The 22,996-nt window shown below is 42.8% G+C and overlaps 1 long non-coding RNA gene across 22 annotated transcripts in view; it reads right to left on the bottom strand.

Annotated features, from left to right (window-relative positions):
• Positions 1-15,599: 15,599 nt before the first annotated feature.
• LOC128351527 (uncharacterized) overlaps positions 15,600-22,996 on the bottom strand; it is a 55,908-nt gene continuing 48,511 nt past the window's right edge. For 13 of the 22 annotated variants that reach the window (XR_008319834.1, XR_008319836.1, XR_008319843.1 and 10 more), the window contains 3 exons: positions 18,843-19,017; positions 16,931-18,668; positions 15,600-16,132 (listed from right to left, as the gene is read on the bottom strand). This is a non-coding gene — a long non-coding RNA (uncharacterized LOC128351527). Of the gene's footprint in view, positions 16,133-16,930; positions 18,669-18,842; positions 19,055-22,996 lie in introns of all 22 variants that reach the window. The other 9 variants (XR_008319833.1, XR_008319844.1, XR_008319847.1 and 6 more) reach the window with 4 other exon arrangements.

Genomic DNA, 22,996 nt, shown 5'->3' with positions numbered 1-22,996 from the left:
TTTGCCTGATTTGACTCTGACTTGCCTGACCCTATCAGACAGAAATCTGGCTCTTGGTCTCTTGCTTGTTTGACTTCGTCTTGCCTCCTCCCACAGTGTGCTTCCTGTCACACTTCACCCACCCAGTATGATGCAAGTAAACCTATTCCATTAATTTCATTAAGACTGCTTATGTGTAATTTAATCTGGGTGTAAACCAGCCATTAACTATGGTAGCCAATCTTATTACTGGTGTGTGTGTGTGTGTGTGTGTGTTTGTGTGTGTGCGTGCGTGCGTGCACACGCACACACACACACTCAAATATAATTGTGTTACAGTTAGGGAGACAGGTTCATATCCACACTAATTACTCATAAAAAGTTTATTAAAATTAATTACTCTATCAATACTCAGTAACGATTTTCTGAAGCCTGTCAAGCAGGATGAGTGGAAGGGTATGCTGAGCTTCAGCAAGAAGCCAGCCTATCAGGAACAGAGAAAGAGAGTCTTCATACCCTCCTCCCTCCCCTCAGCAGACACACAGCTGAGGATGTGTTGGCTTTAAACCAGTGATCCTCAGATGGGAAACAAATAGAGTGACTGCAGCATAGGGTTGCAGGAGGGCTCCGAGAACCCTCTGGGAGGCTGTCGAGTACCCCTAGGAGTACTAGTATTCCCTGCTGGGAACCCCTGGTGTAAGAAATCCAGCTGATTCATTTAGAAGGTTAATTTCAGTTCTACCATTTAATGTTCTTACTATTCAGTGAGATAAACACACAGGCTAACATTCACAGTAATGCTGAGCATGCGGAGCCCACAAAGCACACATGCAGCAGTTGTGTGCCTACTTCTGAACCACATGTGCTCGAGCAGGATTATTTCTGCAGATCTCCCATTTCCCCAGAAGCGCTTTGTGTAATGCACAAACATGTCCCTGAAAAACATGTCCACAGAGGAAGGGGAGATTGACAAAAAATGCTCTTCCCCCATGTTCAAGCACCTATGCTTCAGAAGTGCACAAGCAGCCACCGCACACATGCTTTTTGGGTCTTTGTTTGTGGAGCATTAGTATGTATGTTGGCCACAGAAAACAAATGCTCATAGGTGAAAAGTAGTTACTGCCTGGTCAGTTTCGGTTTAATTTGGGGTGGTGGGGGAAAGAAACTGTTTCTAACTAGATTTTGGAACACCACCCAAGTTTTTATTCATACATATTTGCTCTCTTGGACTGTGCAGTCTTTCAAGTTAGTCCTAAGGACTAGTACCCCAGCCACTGAACCACAACTGGGATAGTCTCTCTTTATATACCCTATGAAATTCCTCTTTCCAGTCCATATGACAATCAGTAGCTCCACTCCCAGCAAAATATAAAGGAAAACCAGGTTAGCCAAGAAATCAAGAAACCTTCGCAAGATTGGCCCTTTAGAATGAGCTCATATCCTTTTTCCTGGGCTTGTTACCTCAAAGGCTGGTTAAGGGACACCTCATCCTAAGGCCATGCAACTTCCTCAGGCATGACTCTATATGGCTCTGAAGCTGCTAAAATGGCTCAGTCACAACAAGACAACCTAGAATTTTTTTTTTTTAATCCCATCATTTGCCTTCTAATTCAGTAAACTTTTTGACACTCAAAAAGCCAAGTTTTGATGTGAAAATCTGGCATAGTGCTGGTTACCAGACTTATCATCAACCAAGAGGGTACTCTGTTCCATCATATGCTGCTGATAAATTTCCTAGTATAAATATCAAGTTTAAGGCAGCAATACTTTGAAGGTTCTATAGGTCTCCATTGAATTAGTGGAAGCCATGTCACCATACTGAGTGAGAGACGGACAGGGCCATCTGATTGCACTTTAGTGAAGTGTCTCATGAGTTTATTCCAGTGGTTAGATCTTTATTTTGATCTTTGCAGTCTAGTCTGTTCAGCATATGAAATGTTCTTAAGAATACTTCTTCTGACTTCACCATAAATCCTTTGGTCCTCCTTTTAAGTGGTGAGAAAGGGTTACACAGACTACGAAAGATGCATGAACTCTGAAAGACTCACTTTTGATTGAAGTCTATACTTATTCAGAGTGGTCGCTTGATGTTATGATTGGGCCCATATGAACACTCAATGCAATTAAAAAACTGAAATAAGCACCAAATAAGAAATAAAAACACTTTGAGTGCAGTTTTTAAAATAAGCAATCATTTCTCATTTAGTGGCACAAATATACACTAATGCAGAAGTCAGAGGGCTGTTCAAACACCAATTACTGACATTTTGTATTTGATGTCGAATTTAGAAGGCCTGGAATTCTGCAAAGTGTTTTGTTTAAAAAGACTTCCTAACATGTCCTAATTGGTTGGAAAGAACCTTCTAAGGGCCAAACTAGGATTCACCACAAAGTGAACCACCACCAGCACTTCACAAAGAGTTATAAATAATCACAGCAGTCCATATCTAATAGACTCATTGGAAAACTGTTATTGTGTTGGGAGACACATGTTTGTTGGGAGACACGCTTTCCCTTTCTAAGGTATACACTTAAATTACCTTAGGTGTATAACTAATAAAGTAATGTGTGAAATGGCCCTAAGGCTGTTGTCTTGCTGACAGAAAAAGTGACCAAAAAATATGAAAAAGAAAATTGATCTACTGTCAATGGCAATGGCAATTTGAAGCCAATGAGATTAGATATTATTTGCTGAATTGGCCTTCTTACTACAGAATACTAAGGTCCTCTTTGTACAGGCAAAGTTAAAGTGGCCAATAACTCCCTGTTAGATCTCTGAGGGTGGTCTTCTTAACTAGCCCCAATGACCTATGTAGCTCCCTCAACACCTCCAACATCTCCCTCGGGAGGTGACTATAGCCTGCTATGGTGTCCAACTTGATTCCTAAAAAAGGACAACTATGTGGCTGTGAGACGCCCAGTTCACCAGTCAACAGAATAAAGCATTGCAGCAAATGATGACAAACGGTAGAAGCCCCCAGCCCAGCAAAATGAACATCATCTAAAAAATGTGCCGTGGACACACAATCTGCCCTCCTCCTCAGTACCATTCCAGAAAGGTGCTAAATGCCTCAAAGGCCACACAGGAGACAGAACAGCCCATAGGGAGCACCCTGTCAAAGTAAAACTTACCCGCAAAGGTGAAGCCGAGCAGGTCAAAGTCTAGAGGGTGCACAGACAGAAGGAGGAAGGCAGATTCAATGTCACACTTTGCCAGCAGGGCCCCCAGGCTGCAACCCTTTACCACCCTAACTGCCTCATTGAAGGAGATGTACCGTACCGAACAGAGGTGCTCGGGGATCCCATCATTAACCAAAAACCCCTTAGGATAAGAAAGATGGTGTATCAGGTGAAATTTGCCAGAGGTCTTCTTGGGAACCATGCCTGAGGGCAACACTTGCAGCTTAGGGAAAGGGGAAGCGTAGAAGGGGCCCAAAACTCTACCTGGTGCTACTTCCCTACCAATCTTCTTGAGAACCGCATCTTCCTTATCTACAGCTTATCAGAGATTGTGTGCAACAAAAGCCACCTGTTGGGAGGATGAAGAAATTCTAAAACCCTCCCAGAAACTGTCCCTCAAATAAACAGTGGCCTTATTATCTGGATAACCCCCTAGCAGCTGACATAAAGCCCCCAACCTAATTGGGCTGGGCCTCTTTTCCCAGAGATGGAGAAGCAGGGTTGCCCCTCTTCTGGTTTGACTGGCAGTACCAGAACCCTGTACTCCACCCCTTAAGTCCTTCTGCAGGTGGAACTAGGGTATTTGGCACCACAGAAACTGCACACGTGGCAGAACCTGCATGGGGACCTCAGACAGTGCCCCCCGCTGTTGAATTCCCAGCATACCAGGTGGTGTTGAACCCACTGCTGGCTGGTACTAGATGAAGTAGCAGAGGCTGGACTCTTAGATAGCAGGTGTCCACTGTCTGCTTTATCGCCATCCACAGGGTGAGAGAAGGAGACATAATGAGAAGCCACAACACATTAAGAGGAGTGTCCCATAGGAGGGCAGGGTCCATCACTGCTCTATGGATAATATCCAAGTACTTTACAAGAGCCAGGCCCCTAGCAAGCTGCGCCCTAAGAATGGGACCCATATAAATACTGAAGCCAGAGAGCCAGTTGTTCCAGGTCCTCTCAGCCAGCTTCCTCTTAGGGACCTCCTGCTCTTTACTAGCCTCCTCCTCCTTTTGCTTCACCTCTGGCTCACGAAACAAGAGGTGGGCACTCACACCCAGCCTCTGCTGCTCACTCCTTGGCCTGCATTCCACAGTGGGGGAGCTGAGAATGAAAAGCCCCTGCTGGGACCAGCCACCACTGCCACCCCATCAGACGCCAAAAGGCCCTCGAAGCCGCATGGGAGGGAGGGAGGGAGATGAAACCGTGAACTCCCTACCCAAAGAACAAATGTAACAAACTGAAGAATTTGGAGCAGGGAGCCACCTGAATGATGCACAAACCCTGCCCCCACCACAACTCTGACCAATCAAGGCGGCACATGGGGCTGTCTGGTGAGGGAGTGCGACAAAGACCCCTCCCAACAGCACGAGGCCTAGGGAGGGGGCATTCTTCTAGCAGAGAAAAAAAATAGATGAGATACTGCTGGTCATTTATCTTCAATTATATTTTGGTATAATTGCAAACCCCACTCTCCTTAACCTTGGTTTAAAGCCTCCTTTATGTGTGTCAAAGCTTTATTTGGTTTTCAAGAGTTCCACAGTCCTTTCCTTTCATGTTGTCACAAACCTTTATTGAAGGCAGAGGGGCCTTGCTTTTTCTTCCCTCTGAACAACCCCTGCCTGCTGTTTTACATCACAGCTGCTATTTGCTGGTGGTCTCTGTTGCTCTTCCTCATCTCTCCCTACCAACGTCTGAAGGAAAGCCAAGAGAATAGGGAAGAAATATACCATGTCTTCCTTCCCCTTTAGTATGATTTATGAAACTCACCCAAGTTAATTTGTTATTTGACCTCTGGAAAAGAAAAATGAGAACGGGGAATTAAGGTACATTCACTCTTAGCAGCATTGTAAAGAAAGATGTGCAGTAATCACCAACACTAAATACATGCACAGAAGTAAATAACTATATTGTTTGGCACATAGGAAGCTGTTGCTTGAGGTGATGCTGGAAAAACTTTTTGGCAAGTGTGTTACAAGGGGAAACCGAAATATAAGATAGTGCCAAGTTAGAGCACACTATTACACAGCCAGGGCCCTCTCCCCAAGTACTGAGGTGAGAGTAGCAGCAGTAAAGTACAGATGGGCCAGGCAGAGGCCAGAGATGCTACTAGCTCCTGCCGCCACCACTAACTCCTGCCAACATGTTGGCCATCCATGCTTGGGAAAGACTTTGGTAGAATCAGTTTTAGATACTATTACTACTGTTTCCACTTTTCCATAGCAGTTCTCCAAGCACTTTACATTGAAGAATAAAATGGTAAAATATGGAGTGAATTCCTAAACATCACAAGAGTAACTTACATGACCAGTGTAACATATGAGCCGAAAAATTCCATGAGATCACAATTCCTCTTCTGTGAAGAGAAAACTCATAAGCGGGGGTTCTTATCATAGGAACATAGGCAGCTGCCATATACTGAGTCAGACCATTTGTCTATCGAGCTCAGTATTATCTACACAGACTGGCAGCGGCTTCTCCAAGGTTGCAGGCAGGAATCTCTCTCAGCCCTATCTTGGAGAAGCCAGGGAGGGAACATGGAACCTTCTGCTCTTCCCAGAGCAGCTCCATCCCCTGAGGGGAATATCTTGCAGTGCTCACACATCAAGTCTCCCATTCAAATGCAACCAGGGCGGACCCTGCTTAGCTAAGGGGACAAGTCATGCTTGTTACCACAAGACCAGCTCTCCTCTTCCAATGAATGGTAACTGAGATGTCACATTGGTTCATTATTACCTTTCTTTTATGGTGCTTATGCAAAGAGGGCACTAACATGAACCACCCACCCACCCCAGTCCAGATTATCATCAGACATTATTCTTAAGCTCTACAGGAAGGTTATGAATATGCTTCAGAATTTTATCAGTGAAAATAAGGATGTGCCTGTGGATATGTAGAGGGCACAGTCAAGCAATTTGGAAGGTGTCGCATACAGTATTTATGGGGCATAGCAAGCCACTTGGGAGGCATAGTATACAATTCTGTTTTCAAGCATGTCACCAATGGAAAGCGGAACAAGTTATGACCAATTACCAAAGCAGAAGAACCAAGCCCATATCCAATTAGCATTTCGCAGGTGAAAATAAAATAGGGATACATTTGTTACAACCAAATCTCATAACAAGAATTACTGCCCAAGCCCTCCACTCACTATTACATAGTGCTGAAGACTGCTATATGCTGTGCACTACATAGCACAGCAACATGTAGGTCTACTAGAGACATGATGCATCTAGCCACTTAGTGATATATTTCTAGAGACTCTGCAGGGAGAGCTGAATCCTGACGAATGACAACTCTAGCAACTTATATAAAAAAACCCTGACCACAGCATTGCCAAGAGGCAAAAACAGAGATAGTGATTTGCTAGGGACAGATTCCAGTTAATAGGGGCTATCCCTGGCAAATAAGGTGACTGGAGCCAATGCATTACATACAGTTCCTGAAAGAGGTGGAGGACTTCAGGTGATCAGTGCTTTGCCAATCATTAACTGGAACCAGCCCATATGCATGGGGATGTTTTCTAGATAGGCCTGAGCATTACTTAACACTTAGCACTCCTCTGGGTACCCTGCCAAACAAGGTGAGTCAGGTGACTACTAGGGAGAGGGCCTTTTTGGTAGAGGTGTGCACGAATCGATTTTTTCATTTTGATTTGTACCCGAATTGAAACACCCCCAATTTGTTTTGGGTCCAAATCTGACCCACCCGAATCACCCCTGATTCGATTTGTACCCGAATTTTCCGATTCTGAATCAATTTGGATTTTTTTAAAGGGTCATGTGGTCACTTGGTTGGTGGTGGTAATGCCCAATGGGTGGAGGCTACCACCCAAATTTCAAGAAATTGGGCAAAGGGGTCATGTTTAAATGATTTTTGAAGTTTATGCATCTTTAAGATGTTCCCCATAGGGAATAATGGGGATTTCAGTAGCCTTAGTTATAACTCCCCCCCAGGGGAGGAACAGGGGGGGTTGTGGTAGGTGATAGTGCCCAATGGGTGCAAAGAAGCTACCACCCAGATTTCAAAGGAACTGGGCAAAGGGCTGATTTGGTGCTTCTAAGGGCTGATGCACTGCCCCATACACCCCCTCCCAATGCAGGGTAACAACAGCAGTAGCCAGCAACAAGCAAGCAAGCAAGTGTGATATCACAGATGCAGCAGACTAGGGCCAAAGCCAATATAAAATGTGCCCTGCCCTCCCTCCCACAAGCATTTTTCTTCCACAAGCAACAGACACAGCTACATTTGTGGCACCCGGCCATAAAAGAGGGTTAAGTAAGGAAGGGTGCAAAATAACATTCTGCCAGTGGAACAGCTAGGTTTGGCCCCCCTCCCACCTACACAAGTAAAAGAGTGATGATGACAACAATGGCACACAATTTTTGGCGCGCTTTTTTTTTAAACATTTCTGAAAAAGATCGGAGCCTGTGGCACCAGCACAACTTATTGCAGATGCAAGCAATCTAGTTTGAATAAAAATGATGATGATGCTAGAAGTCACAATGTGACCCAATCTTCATTGCAAAGAAGTCCACACACATACAGAACATGTCCTGTGACCATCCATGAGGTCACAGGATGAGGTCCCTAAAATACGAAGGCACAACAACAAACCATCCAAGGCATTTTAATTGCATAATATATATACTGCTAAACTTGAAATTATGTAGTGGGAGGACATATTGTTGTTGTTGTCATTATTATTATTATTATTATTATTATTATTATTATTATTATTATTATTATTTTATTCGATTTCTATACCGCCCTTCCAAAAATGGCTCAGGGCGGTTTACAAAGAGAGATAACAAACAAATAAGATGGCTCCCTGTCCCCAAAGAGCTCACAGTCTAAAAAGAAACATAAGATAGACACCAGCAACGGTCACTGGAAGTATTGTGCTGGGGGTGGACAGGGACAGTTACTCTCCCCCTGCTAAATAAAGAGAATCACCACGGTAAAAGGTGACTCTTTGCCCAGTTAGCAGGTATACATAGTATACCTGTGCATGTGTGCTCTGTGAAAGAGTTAGTGGGTTAAGGATTAATTTTTGCCATGGCCTCAGAATGCTGCAGTTGGGGGTGGGGGGGGTAAATGGGCACAGGGAGGAGGCTAGAGTCTGTGCCTTCCTGCCCACTCAGAGCCTGTAGGCTGCTGGGCAAAGAATATTAATAGTGATATATTATCAGGGACACAGAGGGCTTGAGGACAGACTTCTGTTTTTTTAAAGTGCCCCCCCCCCGCCACCAAAATCTTTGGAATGGGAAAAAGACAGAATTGTTTTTTAAAACCATGAGGCTACACTACCCTTCTAACCACCTACTAGTACAGCTAACGGAGATCCCTCCCACACAGAACCCCTGTTTAAACGTCTTCTAAACTAAACAACACACAATGTTAAATTCAATTGCAAACCCAAACCTCTCTCCAAACAGGATCCCCCCCCCCAGAATACAGAATTCCAGAGCGGGGTGTGTGTGAGAGAGAGAGAAAATGGGGTACACCCACTCAGTCTAGGGCTTGACCGACATTGTGTGTCCGGGTGTCCACTTCTGTGGTCTGGTCTCTTGAGTCTACTCTTTCTTCTTCAATCTTCTTCTCCTTCTTCAGTCTTCAGACTTTTTTTGGGGGGGGATGGGGCAAAAGCCTGGAAAATCTGGGGGGGGAGGCGTGGCTGGCCACAGGGGCTGGGGCTGGTGGCTGGCACAGACACAGCAGGCACAGGCAGGCAGTGATCTTCTCAGCAGCAGGAAGGGGATGAAAAAAATAATTGACTTCTTCTTCAGTCTTCAGATTTGGGGGGCTGGGGTGGATTGGGCAAAAATCTGCGGAGGGGGGTGGCTGGCCAGGTGGCCAAAGGTGCTGAGCCTACTGGCTGCTGGCACAGACAGGCAGTGATTCTCAGTCTCAAGGGGATGAAAAAAGAATTCTCAGGACAAAAAAAATAAAAAAAAAGCAATGCAGCAGAGATAATCCATTCCCAGGCTGGCATGCAGTACTAGCCACACTAGCCACTAGCCAGGTGGGCAGGCATGGCGTGGCGGCAAGCAAGGCAAAGCAAAGCTCTCTCTCTCTCTTCTAGGAGGCAGAACAAGACAGAATGGTGGCTGCTGCCTCTTTAAATCAGATTGAATGAAAAATCCCTCCTTGAACTCCCTCCAACCCTTGCCCCTTCTTTGACCCTTCCCATGGCAAATGTGGGGTCAGTCAGGAGTGGCAAGAGCCAAAACAGCCAATCGGGAACAAGGAGACAACTGTCAGCAGATCAGCCCATGCTTTCATTCACTGCTCTGAAGGCGGGAAATTCAAAAAGACATCAAACACAAAATGGAGACTTCAAAGAGATTGCCACAAAATGGAAGTCCAAAACAATAAATCTTTCAGTGCCAAAATTCGGGCGATTTGTTCTGTATACAAAACTTTTGGAACTAGCAATCGGACAATTTGTTTTGTGTAGAAATCGCCCTAAACGGCCTGATTCAGGTACAGATTGTTCTGTACCGGAAACGTTTTGCACATCCCTACTTTTGGGTGGTTGCACCTCATTTATGGAATAGCCTCCCCAGTGAGGTTCACCTGGCTTCATCACTTTGTTCTTTTAGATGCCAAGTAAGCACCTTTTTCTTCACTCAGGCCTTTTAAATTTCGATCTGATTTTTAAAAAGATGTCTTTTAAATCTTGTTTTGTATTGTATTTTGTATTTTCTCCCCACCTTCCTTTTTTTGTCTCTTATGATTTCAAGTGTTGTGTGTTTTTATCTCATGTTTTAATGTGTTGTAAGCTACCCAGAGAACAATTAGTTATGGGGTGGCTAACAAAGTTTAATAACAACAAACAACAACATGCTGAGCAAGGATCTGTAGTCAGATCTTTCATACCACTGGATCCTTCTTCTGCCAAAAGTATCCCCATAAATCAGCTCTAGTTTTGCAGCCAGTTACATGGGATGTAATCCATCTCTGATACCAAAGGGGATGGGTTTACTACTGTGAAAAAGGAATATGTTTAGGAGCAACGGTTTCAGGCCTAGACCTTCACAGTTAGTAATTTCTTTTAATGCACCTGGACTGAAACTGCCACGTTGGTGTGGGGTGGGGGAAATATTCTGTCTAATCTTGGGTGGTCTCTTTACACAGGTTTGGTTAAGTGTCTTTTCTCAACAGGTGACTCTTTTAAAATTGTTTTCTTATGGCAACCCATTGATTCTAAGGCCTTTGTTTAGCAAGACTTGCTTTTCAAAGTTAACAACCATGTGTGATGACATGCTGAGTGCAGATGGCAAACAGTTTTAAGAATGTGTGTATTATATAATCCGCCCAGAAAGGTATAGGTTTAATTTTGCCAATTAATGCATATGGAACAAATCTGACTTGCTTTATTTACATGAGTATTCCCCCTGAAACAGCGACAACCACAGCCGTTGGTTGAGTCTTCATAATCTTTAAGTTCATTCAAAGGGAAATGAGGCAGGGCAAATTGACCATAACTGGCACATTGGAAACAAGGTTTCTATTAAAACTCAGTATTCTTTAAAATGAAGCTCCTGGGGCTCATTCAAATGTTATGGAGGCTGCTGGAAGTACTAAGAATATCTTGGCTGGATTAGACAAAAAGGTCCATATAGCACCGCAGCCCATATCTGACATCAGGTGCTTCTAAGGAGCACCAAATTCCTGATTTTGATGGCCATCCCCTGTTGTTTAACCCCAGCATCTAGTGTACAGATGTAGACTGCTTCTGAGCATGGAGTCTCCATTTAGCTATCATGACTAATAGCTGACAGATGGGATGGAGCTGTAGCTCACTGGTAGAGCATCAGCTCAGTGTGCAAAATGTCCCAGGTTCAATCCCTGGCATCTACAGGTTGGGCTGAGAAAAAATCCTGCCTGAAGCCCTGTATAGCTGCTGCCAGTCAGAGTAGACAATACTGAGCCTGATGGACCAATGATCTGATTCAGTAGATGGCAGTTGTCTATGTTCCTATTAGGGATGTGCATGAATCAATTTTTCATTTTGATTTGTACCTGAATCGAAACACCCCTGATTGATTGATTGATTGATTGATTTAATTAATTAACACATTTTTATAACGCCCAAAACATACGTCTCTGGGCGGTTTAAAACATTTGTTTGATTTGGGGGGGGGGTCTTGTGGCAAGGGAGTGGCAAGAGCCCAAACAGCCAATCTGAAACCAGGAGGGAATCGTCAGCAGATCAGCCCATGCTTTCGTTCACTGATCTGAAGCTTGGAAGGGCGGGAAATTCAAATCAATATCAAACACAAAATAGAGATTGCCACAAAATGGAAGTCCAAAACAACAAAACATTTGGCTCTGAAATTCGGGTGAGTTATTTTGGACCTGAATCTCTCCAGGCTTGCAGAGGGGCGATTTCTTTTGTATACAAATTGCCCAAAACAGGCAGATTCATGTACAGATCATTTCACACATCCCTAGTTCCTATGATAAACCTATCCATCTGCGAGTGTGTTTGCTTCATTTTAAATGCCATCAAAGGCAATAGTCATCACTACATCCTGTGGTAGTAAATTCCATGCATTAATTATATGTGGTTTGAAGAAACACTCCCTTTTTAGTCCGCCCTGAATCTACTGCCAATCAACTAACTCTGAATTCTAGCTTTATGAAAACAGGAAAGATTTCACTCTCCATTGTTCCTGTTTTTACATGCCTTCATCACATCTTCCATCATGTATTTTCCACATGGCGGTGGTTCCAAACTTGGGCTGTAAAGTTTAAAAAAAAAACACCAAATGCCCCCAGTTGGAGGAATAGTCTCCACACCAGTGCCAGCGATGTGTGGCACTATTATTAGAACTCTCAATGTGATCAAGGCAAAGCTAAAACAACAGGGATTCTTGTCTAAACTGCTTGGAGAACTTTGGTTGACGAGCAGTATATAAATATCAGCAGCAGTAGTAGTAGTAGTAGTAGTAGTAGTAGTAACCCTGGGTCAAGCAAAGCAGTCTGGAGGCACAAGCTTTTGAATGGAGCTGTTGAACCAAGAAATGGCTGGCACCAACAGGTTTTATAGGTAGCAAGAGCGCCCTGCCATCCTGGATCCTCATGCAGGCCATGCTCTAGAGCAGGGATTCTCAATGTTTGGTCCTCAGATGTTGTTGGACTTCAACTCCCATAATTCTCAGACCCAGTGGCCTTTGGTGGGGATTATGGGAGTTGAAGTCCAATAACATCTGGGGACCCAATGTTGAGAACCCCTACTCTAGAGGAGGCACCTGAGCTAGCCTCAGCCTTGTCTCAAGCAGGCCCATCAGGCCTGGAGATGGACCTCAGGCCTAGGGTGGTGGTGACCTTGTCTCAAGCAGGCCCATCAGGCCTGGAGATGGACCTCAGGCCAAGTGTGGTGGTGACCTAGTGTAGTGGTGACCTCCTGGGGACTCTGGAGCAACGGAGGAGGTTCTAAAGAAGGGACAAGATCCCTACAAGGAAGCACCAGCTTCCTGGTGCTCCAGGGTTCCTCTGAATGGGCTCTCACTTTGAAGAATCTTCCTCCTCCTCTGGTGACTCTGACACCGCTATAGAGGGTCACCAAGTAGAAGTATTTCCTGCAGATTCCATATTGTTTCAGTCAGCTCTCATTTCAGGGGGAAGGTTTGGCTGGTTGGTTTCCTTGAACAATGCAAACTAAAATGGTACACTATGAATTTCTATGGATTAATTATGTAACTCCCACTGTTACTACAAGTACTATTGGTAGGTCCCCTGAACTGGCAACTAAAGCATGTATGATATCCTCTCCCCCTTCTTAATGGATTGTGGGGCGTGCTCAGAAGGTCCTTAGAATCTTCTAGAGTTTTCAGGCCCAACAGAAAGCTTCTGAGCAGAGAAGGAAAGAGAGATTTGGAGATCTGTTCTTTTATGAACTTGCTTATATATTGCAGTTCTTCTTCGGGCAAGATGTGAAGGTTTGAGATTCTGGATGGGCCCCCTTGACCTCATTGCACCAGGTCTTTGTTATTTCGGCTGCTCACCCACGGGACTTTCAGTACGGACTATGCAGGAGTACTGTTGGGATAGTTCCCTTAGAAGAACTGGGGTTTGGTTTAGGTTTTATTTAGTGGTGCTATGATGATATTGTACATGTTTTATGATTTTTTATTAATTTGTAATTGGGTATTTTAAGTTTACCTCTATGCATGCTTGGCAAATTCAGTTCTACAAAGAAAATATATTTATAAATCTTTGAGTTTGGCATAAGAAATGATTTTTTCCCCCCTCTTTCTTGCAACCTCTGGGAAATACACTGTCTCAAAATATACATACACACACTCACACACATGAGTGAGAGAGACAGAGGGGGAGACTTGAACCCCCAAACCCCATTTCCTGAGTAAGAGGGGTTACAATTACATATAGAAGCTATTCACACAACTGCTCAAAACCAGTTTTGAGCAATCGTGAGAACCACTGGGGTCTCCATTAACTTCTTTCATTTGATCATGTGTCAGCCATGGCTGCCTGCAGCCGCGGCCAACACAGTCAGGGTGGTGGTGGTGGGGGAAGGAGGGTCCCCAGGGGAAAGCGTGACCCTCATGCAGCAGCACTCCTCATTTCCCTTCCCCCAGAGCTCCAAACAGAGTGGTGGCCGGGCACAGGAGTGCCCAACCGAAGCAGCCGGTTGTCTGAGCGGCCGATGTGGCCGCCCAGCTAAGCCCACTCTCCCCACACAAAACCCATCTGGCGCTTTACACTCATCGTATGAAGTGCATCATTGTCAGCTGCATATACCTGATACTGAAGCTGAAGTGCAACACCAACCAGAACAGGCCGACTGACTAACCCACCTTACGAGAACACTCAGCCTTCTATATTTTCTAGATTAAGCTTCTTTACCCACAGCCAGGCCATCACTGACCTCAGGCACCTGTTCAAAACCTACTCCACTTCCCTGGTTGCAGATTAAAATGAGAGAGAGAGAAAGAAGTGCCATCAGCATACAGATAACATTTCAGGCTTAATATCCAGACTACCTCACCCAGCAAGATCATACAGATTTTAAACAACGTTGGAATGGAAACAAGATGAAGCCCTGTGACACCCCACATGCTGAAAGCCATGGGGTGGGACAGCAGTCCTTCAACATCAATTCTGGGCCCTCACCTTGAGGGAAGACTGGAGCCAGGGGAACACTATACCTCAAACTTAATGGAAAAGATATCACTCTGAGTCTCCTAAAAATGACATGTCTAGAATTCAGCATACAAGTGCGGAGAAGAATTTTAGAACTGCCTCAAATCAGGATATATTCACAAAAGGTTGTAGTAATTTAATTTTCTACAACTTTGCTAAAGAAAGAAGCAGCTTATTTCTTTAAAAGACCATTGGTTTTTTTGCTGTGAATCCTGCTGTTTTTGATTCATTGTGTCTGGAATTCACAGTATTAGACAGCTGTTTCCCTCCCATCCCACATTTGGCAGGGATAATGTGGAAGTGATTTGCAAATAAGTTCCAGTATTCTTCATACTTTGTGGACCTATTTTTCATCAGAGAAGCCTAACAATTGAGAGGGGATCTTCTTCTTTTGCTATTGTGAATAAGAGAACAAGTATAGGTCCCCTTCATCATGATTTACAGAAAAGAACACAGATTTTTGATAGCTGCTGATCGCCTCCTTTCCCACCTTTTCCACGAATGATCTGCTCCAACAAAGACCTAGAGTGGATCCCTAGCATTGCTCCGCCCCACCCCAAAATGGCAGCTTTAACAGCAAAATGGAACCTCATGAAAACTTGGCACAGTGCTAGTGGAAACGCTTCACAAACACCTCCATATTTCTAGTATTCCCATTCCGTCAAAAAGCCTGAGACATGAGAAAACAATAAAAACACAAATACACTTCATTTTTCCTCCTACAAAGAGCAGGCAGAGACTAGCTATTAAGGATGGCTTGATGCCAGATGGCATGAAGGCTTGATGCCTTCCACCACTTGTTTTATAACTTTGCAGCTGTATCTTTGGGTATAATTTGGACTCTCATAGATGCTAGGATTTTATTATTTTTTTAAAAAAAAAATCTATTGATGGGGTAGACATATAACCAAGTCCAAAGGATTTGGGTTCATGTGTGTTTCATTTCATCTTTCAGTCCCCAAAATGTCAACACCACTTAGAACAAATTTCAGGCATTCAGAATTCACATGGCCATCCAGCTGCACGAACTATGGGCTGTTAAAGGACCGTAAAATGTGTCGGTGGGTGTTAGCTAACAATTTGCAGGTGCACATCATCCCAATAAACCTTTCAAATTATGTGAAATTTATAGGCTATTTTTGAAGCTCACAATGGATTCATCCAAGCAATTAGTATAGCTTTTCTTTTTTTCTTTCTGTTTTTCCTCTGTGAAAACTGCATATTCTTGTTTGGGTTAAAATCAAGTAGATGGAATAAAAGGGTAATGCTTTATAAAGTATCAATGTCAATTTTTAATAGATGACTTTGCTTCAAGGATGTTTTTGCATGCTCAACTAGTATTTGGAAGAATAATGGCAGGCAGCTATGAGCCTCACTAGCAAGTTAGTGACTATTCCCAACCCCCTTTTAAGGTTAGAAGCAAATTGCCTAATGGAGACAGACAGGGAAAAGTGGTTCAATGTACTGTGCACTGTGCTCCAGCACCTATGAAAAGTTGGCAGAGGGCAGTAAAGTTAGAGATTAAGCCATGTTTTCTAGTAGTAGGTAGCTAGATGTGATAGGGTGAGGGATCACACAACTAAGATTCATGGAGAATATAGGTGTGTAAAAAGATCATTTTGTGTCATTATATTGTTGATTTGTTACACGGTTATATTCTTTTCCCTCTGGGTCACAGGGTGGAGTCCAAAGCAGATTCAGAGAAGTGGAGTCAAAGAGCAGAATCCAGCATTTTGGTATATCTGGGACAGAGGGTAGAATCAGGTTGGTGTTTCCCCCTGGATTGGTTGGCAATCCATGCCTGCAGGAGAGATAGAACAAAAGTTGTTTTCAAACAAACAAAAAGGCCTGTTTTATTTCAGATAATAGTCACCAGCTCTATTTCTAACACATGTCATGGCTTAGGTTTGGACTCTTTGATGGCATGGGGTACTTACAGTACATGTTCAATCCAGGTTTATCCACACAGTGTGAAAGCCACACTGTTCTCATTCATCTAACTCAGAACACTGTTTCCTAATATTTCATTGTTCCATTCAGATGGGGTCATTTTAAGGTTGAAATCTACCCCTAATGAGTAGGGAGTATCGTACGTGTACAATTGTGCCTCCATAAAGCACTTTGAGTGTAATAATAGACAGACACCAGAGCATTACACTTGGCACTAAGTTTGCAACAAAAAGATGGCAAAGAATAGCAGAGTTTAGACTGAAATGTTTTGCTTAACCAATATCCTGAGTCTGGTTTCATTTGCTTTATGTTAAGTATTAATTGTGTGTGGCCCCACCCCAATCCCTTTTGAGAAAAAATATCTCATTACTGAGGTTGTCCTGGGACATGAAGAACAGCAGTAAGCAATCATCCACCCAGTCACACAAACACAGCATATGGAGAACAGTTGTGTGCAGCTTTTAAAAACTCACAGGAAATATTAAAATGCAGCATTGTTAACCTAGTCAAGTTTCTAGACAAGTGGAGCTCCTCAGCTATCCACATTTGTGACACACTTCATGCAGGGATGAAAGATACTAGGTCTAAATATGATTATCAGAGAAAACCCCAAACATCCTATCCTTCTAGACAAAAGTAACCACTATACCTCAATCCAAAGGGTTGATTCAGGCATTCAGCATCTTGACCTTTTCCTCCATGTGTTTCCTGCTCAGGTTCAGGAACATGTAGAGAACAAAGAGCAATGATCTGAATTGGTCCTCAAGGTCAGCCCTGTGTGATCCATAAGGGAGCAAGTCAACCATGTTTATAACCTGCAATGATAACAAGACCTATTGCTCCATTCATATTGATGTCCATAGCCCATTTAGCCATTGACTCTCAAAGTTCTAGGTTTGGTTTTGTGAAATGTTATTTCCCTTAATCCAACCCATGTGTTCCCAAAGTTTATATTTCTAAAATATGTATTCTTGACTGAATGGATAATGTGGCAGTGCCAAAAAAAAAAGAGAGATTCTGGTCTGAGAATTATTTCATATGTGTGACAGTGTGGCAGATGTACAATACATACATATACATGCAATCCCCGGAGCTAAGGTTTTACCAGGGCCACAGTTGAACTGAATTTTGATCCAAGCTGGAGCACACATGTTTTATTTTATTCCATATTGCTGTCATTTGAATGGGAAGACAAGAAGGCTAAGTCATGTTAAATTTATGAAGGGTAAAAAGAAAGAAAGAAGAAGCTGGGGATGGACTCTGATTTATCCAACTAACCTTAATTAATCAAAGGGCACGACAGATTAACACACACAATTCTTGAGTACAGTTGTCCCTCGCCAATCACAAGGGTTCCATTCCTAGAAACCCTTGAGGTTGGTGAATTATTATTATTATTATCATTAATTATTAATTTGATTTCTATACCACCCTTCCAAAATGGCTCAGGGCGGTTTACACAGATAAATAATAAACAAATAAGATAGATCCCTGTCCCCAAAGGGCTCACATTCTAAAAAGAAACACAAGATAGACACCAGCAACAGTCACTGGAGGTACTGTGCTGGGGGTGGATAGTGCCAGTTACTATCCCTCTGCTAAATAAAGATAATCACCACGGTAAAAGGTGCCTAAAAGGTGAATTAGTGATTGACTAGGCATAGCAATGCATGGGAAACAGGGTTAGGGCAACTGCGGTCAGGAAAGACAGAAAAAATATGGTAAAAAATAGAAAAACTGCTCCCTGGCCCCCCGAAATGATCCCGACCCCTGGAAATGACCCCCTGAGCATCCTCCAAATTGTCCCTGGACAACACCCCCTCCCCCCGTATCACCCCCGACACCGGAAATGACCCTGACCCCAGAAATGACCCCCCAAACCATCCAAATTTGAAAAAAATGTCACCAAACCTCGGATTCTTGGGTCGCGGTTGGCAAGGGTGGACACAATTTCCCAGTCACGGATACTCAAATCTGTGATTGGGAAATCCACAGTTGGCAAGGCATGTCTGTACAAAAAACATTCCAATAAAAAGGAAAGGAACATTGTTTAGTAACAATTATCAGAATATGGCATTTTCTTAAAGTCCTCTATAAACACTGATTTTTTTTAAGCCTCCATACTGTTCTTCACCCCTATATATAGTATTTTAAAATGAAAGGTGATTTCTGAATTTGCTAACCATGGAGGTGACAGAGGGACAACTCTCCAAAGGTTGAACATTTGAACTTGATTAGTATTTGGTATGATTTGCTTTTTGAAAGTACCTGAATGACTATTCATTACCATTTATTAAAAGAAGTTACATGCAAGTTAACTATTGTCAGAGGAAGTACTTATCTTTTATTTCCATCTGGATATGCCATCACAAATCCATAGTTTCATTCTGCAAAATACAATTAAATAACGCAGGAATGCCTTTTTTGGGAACTATGTTGTAAATATAGGGAAGAGAGTCTCATATACAGGAAAATTCTAGGGATGTGCATGAATCACGGTTCTGAGCATGATTCATAAAACATCCCCTGCACCTTTAAAATGGAGGAGAACAAGTACATACCTGCTTCTCCGCAGCTCACTGCCACTTCCTGTATTGGCAGTGCTCTTCCCAGCTATCTTCACGCACTGGTAGTGCTCTCTCTCAGCTACCCCTCCACAACACTGGCAAACACATGGCCTCCGCACTGAAATTCACTGAATTTGATAGGACTTAGTTCCTAGTGCATGATAGCAGCCTCCATACAGTAGAAAGGGAGGAAATGTATGGAAATCCTGTGAGAAACATATTTAGCTTCCAAGTAGGCTATTTTGTTTATAAAGACATGCTTTTCTTTACACACCAGTGAAACATCTATCCTTGTTTTGTGAAGAAGTGGCTGAGAAATCAGTGAAGTAATCCATGTTACAACAATTTTCCAAAAAGTAAAGCACATCAAGAACATCAGAACTAGACTTGTAAAATAATATTCTCGGATGCTTTTAATAGAATGGGTAGAATAATTCTCTGAAATATTCTCTCCTACACTGAATAATGCAGGAGCATATTATTTTACAAGTCTAATAAGAACATAAGAACAGCCCTGCTGGATCTGACCCAAGGCCAATGTAGTCCAGCATCCTGTTTCCCACAATGGCCCATCAGATGCCTCTGAGAAGCCCACAGGCAACAGGCCCTCTCTCCTGCTGTTGCTCCCTTGCAACTTGTATTTAGAGGCATTTTGCCTCTGAGGCTGGAGGTAGCCTATAGCCATCAAGACTAGTAGCCACTGATAGACCTCTCCTCCATGAGCATTCTTAACCCCCTTTTCAAGGTAGGGAACAAGGGTGAAGAAAGACATTCTAAGTCAGACACATATTCTTTGTCCAAGAAACAATACCCCAGAATGCTGAACAAATATATGCCCCACACCACTCACACCACACCAGAATGCTAACTCCACTCAAGTCACTTTCCCCAGAACCTGATTTTAGGAAAGGGAGCTGTGATATTGTATATGCAGATCATTCTGAAACTGTTGCCTATGTTTCTGTAATGGGTACTGTTTTAAAACAGTCCTTTCGCAGTAAAGACCTTCAGCCAACATTTTGTCTGGTAGATTCCAATGGACACAACACAACCCTCCCTCCAATGATTGTTTTCCATACTCATGATGAGGACCATATGAACAGGGCCAGCTGGTGCATATGTTGTTTCTGTTATTGTCTACTGAACTTCATCATGTATTTATAATGCATACACTAATCACCATATCCTGGTCTCATGTGTGTATTAGGTTTTGGTTTTTGGTTAGGGGAGCTTTGTTCTTTTCTACTTGAGTGGGAGAACTCCTTCCTTCCCCCTTTGTTGTTTTTCACATATGGGGCAGGTCTGGCATAAATTGTCTCAGCAATTCTTACAACAGCCCTCCACAGTAAGCCTACCTTACAACACACAGCAGGCTAGAATGAAGATCATTCTTCTCTGACCAGCAATACAACTTAACTGCAAAGCACAATGCTTAGCAAAAACAGTGCTTCTAAAATAGGCGAGACTCCCCACCCCAACTACTCGCACAACCAGGCATTAATTTCACACATCTCCACTCCTGGTACTGTTTGTGTGGTAAACAGAAACCAGAGCTTCCAAGCCAGTCTCTCAAGTTTATTTACGATACTGGGAAGCCTCACAGTCTATGTGTCAATACTTTTTTTCATCAGCAATTATGGATTTAAAAAGGTTGAGGGCAGATGTCTAATTAATCTATAATCTCTTGTCGAGTAAGCTCACTCTTTATGGCTAAGAAATCATTCACTGCAGTGGGTGTTTTTAATAAGTTCATGTTTCTAATAATTATTTCTAATAGCTTTTAAAACACACACACACAACCCTTGGATTTTAAAAAGTTTGGTTCCAACAGGGAAAGGCCTTGCCAGCAGCTCCTCAAAAAGTTATTTATCACATCACTGAAAAACAAATTCAGGAAGCTAATCACATAGCTGGCATTCACCACTGTTTTAGTAAACAGCATTTCCTTGTCCAAGAGAATTTCCAATGGAGACAGAGGATGTGTTCCTTAGAAAATATCCAGATTCATGTGACTTCTATGCTACAGAAAATATTAATAATTAATAATTTTAATAATTTGTTTTAATAACATTTATATTATTGTGTCTCGTGTATTTTAATCAGTGTTGATTTAAAATATTTTAAATCTTGTACTCCACCTAGAGATGTACATATTAGGCGGTATAAAAATATGATAAATAAATAACAGTCATTCTTCTGACAGAATACAATATTTTGGCCCAGTTTATATGTTCACCTGTAGTAGTTGCTCCATAGGTATGGTGAGAAAGCATGGACACTCAGGCACTCCTTCCTTCAACATAACATTAATATGTGCAGATTTAATAAATGGCCATTCCCCCTCAAAAGCAATCTGCACAATTTGGGATTCTCATGGAGACATACATTAATACCTTTGGTGGCCAGCCACTATTATTATACTACCAGATAAAGATATCATCTTAAGTTCATAAGGTCCCTGATCTGAGATTCGTGTGATATTTAGTGCCTTGGCCATGGTTTGTCCAGTGGGAATCAAGCAAAGACTTTTGCCTCATTTGCACATAACATGGAACTGAAGGTCCAATGGACCCACGGTTCTACTCCCCTCACCGCTGGGCATGCTTACCTGTCCGCATTCAAATGAAATGGACAGGAAGCGAACTACAGTCAGGGAGACTGCAGAGATGAGGAGGCACTGGCTTTGCAGGCTTCCTTCTTGCATGAAGGACAGCCCCAACAGCCAATCACATATGGAGAGAGAGGACCTTCCTCCCTCAACTGTGGTTTCAGCCAGAAATGCATTCAGATGTACAGCTAGCAGCTGGAAACCTTGGTACCAGCGGCGAAACTCACTACAACCTGAGGCTTCAAGCTGGAGTTTGGCAAAGAAAACCTCAGGTCTCTTTTTGTACAGTATCGTGGTTTCATGCATTCAGCGTACAGGTTTGGAACCGCTTGCTCCTTCAACTTTGGTTTCCCGTTATGTGCGAATGTGGCCTTTGTGTATGTCCTCAGTTTTAGCATGCAGAAACTGGCGGGACTACAAGAATCAGCCTTTATTATGATAAGCACAATAAATCTAAAGAAGTGTCACATGGATGGTAATAAATAAATACTCTGTTGTGTACAAATCCCTTGCAGGAGGCCATTCCAATGGGTCAGAGAATGTTCTCCATGAGGAGGAGTGCATAAGGGAGATAACCACATCTAAAGCTGCACTGGGCTTCATAAGGAATTTAAAAGCAAACATATGAATACAATGAATATTTATATACCACTTTTCAACCAAAGTTCCCAAAGCAGAGGCGTATCTAGGGAAAATAGCACCTAGGGCAAGCACTGTAATTGCGCCCCCTGTCCAAACATCTGACACCCATCTTTCAGATAACTTTACCATAATATCAGCTCAAAAATACAAGTTAAGCTCGTTAATCTTTTAATATTTCAAAAACTATTTAGCAGTGGACATAGCCAGACCAAAAAATGCTGGAAAACTACAAATTTCAGCATGCTGGGGCTCATGAAATACCCAAATACTATATGGTGGTGTACTTGGAAAACTAAACAGAAGTGCCTGTCTAATTCTCTACTATGCATTGTAGCATCACTATTACATAAGTTTTAAAAATAAAGGGAGAATTTGACTTTCCCCAGATACTAGGGCCTTGCAGAGGCCATTTGAGGATGTGTGGTGGCCATTTTGTTTTCGGTGGTCATTAAAATTTTTTTTTTCATTTTAAAAAATGGCGCCCCCCTTCAAGTGGCACCCGGGGCATGTGCCCTGCCTGCCCTACCCTAGATATGCCCCTGCCCCAAAGCAGTTTATATACAGAAATAAATAAATTAAATGGCTCCCTGTCCCCAGAGGGCTCACAATCTAAAAAAGAAACATACAACACTAGCAACAGCCACTGGAGGGATGCTGTGCTGGGATTGGATAGGGTCAGTTGGTCTCCCCCTGCTAAATAAAGAGAATCGCCACTTTTAAAAGGTGCCTCTTTGCTCAATTAGCTGGAGATTTAGTTTTCAAATTATGATCTGTTAGATCTTGTTTTGGACGGGTGCTTTACATTTCATTATATTCATATCCTACCAAAAGAAACCAGGCTATCCCATGTTTATCCTCACAACAAACCTGCAACTGCAACTTAGATAACAAGGTTATC

Source organism: Hemicordylus capensis, chromosome 3, assembly GCF_027244095.1.
Source record: "Hemicordylus capensis ecotype Gifberg chromosome 3, rHemCap1.1.pri, whole genome shotgun sequence".
Lineage (NCBI taxonomy): Eukaryota > Metazoa > Chordata > Lepidosauria > Squamata > Cordylidae > Hemicordylus > Hemicordylus capensis.
This window is presented reverse-complemented; position numbering and strand designations above follow the sequence as displayed.